We start from the raw sequence: 1,409 nt of genomic DNA, 5'->3' as shown, positions 1-1,409 counted from the left end.
GGTAAGTGCAGTAGTCACAATCTCAACCTGGGGGGGGGGGTGGGGGGATATAATATTCATAAATTAGTTTCCTCAGATAACCCATTTGAGGTGCAAGCTTCTGGAAAATAAATTCTATGACCATGTTAAGCATAAAACAAGACAATAGATAACTTTTAGACATGTTACTTTTGTGATTAGTAATTAATTAGTTATTCTTTATTAATTTTTCATAGTTAGCAAGTAGTTCTTAATGCGGATATTTTATTTAGTAATTACTGAATACCTAATAAGGAACTACTTTTGTCCTAAATTTGCTATTGCTTACTGCTTTGTTAATATTGCTTCCATATTATTTAATAGTATTAAGTTCAGTGTTAATGTAGTACTACCTATTACTTACTACAGTACATAGTTATTTGTTAACAACGGATCATTATTCTATAGTGTTACCTGAATTTCCATAGAAACAAATGAGGGAGCAAACCAGCACAGGGAACGGGGGAAAACAGGAACTAAACACAGGAAACCAACACAGAAACAATGGGAACAGAAACAACTTGAGAGTCCTTAAACAAAAGTCACCATGAAATCAAAATGGAAAATTCTTATTTTTTAATGGAATACTGTAGTGTTTATTATAAATAATTTATCCGTGCACTTCATTATTTTTTTTAAAATTCATGTGCCCTCGTAATCTTTAATCAAAAATGTTAACCTCCCCTCCCCCTCAAAACGACTCATCTTCTCTTCCGGTCACGAGCTATGGCACAAGGGCGGAGCTAGTGACCTGAGGGGTAAACGCTGGGATAAACCAGTCATGAGGGAGTACGTTACCCCTAAACATTGAAAAGATATTAGGATATTATGACAACATTACTCTAAGGACATCGCAAACTAATTTTTTCCATGAATATGACGAAAAGATATTAGGATATTACGACAACATTACTCTTAGGACATCGCAAACTAATTTTTTTCATGAATATGACTTAACCTGATGGAGGACGCGCTCAGTCATTCAGGCAGTCTCTCTCTCTCTCTCTATCTCTCTCTCTCTCTCTCTCTCTCTCTCTGTTTAGGCATGTTTTGTGCCGTTGATCGTCGTCATCATCCTTAACAAATAAAACATTTATTCATGCTCGGGTGTCGGCTGTGAATCCAGTGGAGAGAAATCCCCCACCACTAACTGCAAACTGGCATTCAGATCTGCCTCCATTTTGTTTGCAACTCCCCAACTTCCAACGATCCAATCAAGTCCCGTCCTCTCATTTCAGATGCCGTTTCACTCGGATATACGTCACAGTAGAGAAGAAAAGACAATCGCAACTTCCGTTTCATGCCGACTTTAAACAAAAAATGGGGAAAACAAGACAGGACTATAACACCCTCTCTCTTGCATTTGGCCACAAGTTCTCATTAAAATCTCA

This window comes from Sinocyclocheilus rhinocerous, unplaced genomic scaffold (genome assembly GCF_001515625.1).
Source record: "Sinocyclocheilus rhinocerous isolate Xijiao unplaced genomic scaffold, SAMN03320098_v1.1 scaffold36, whole genome shotgun sequence".
NCBI lineage: Eukaryota > Metazoa > Chordata > Actinopteri > Cypriniformes > Cyprinidae > Sinocyclocheilus > Sinocyclocheilus rhinocerous.
This window is presented reverse-complemented; position numbering follows the sequence as displayed.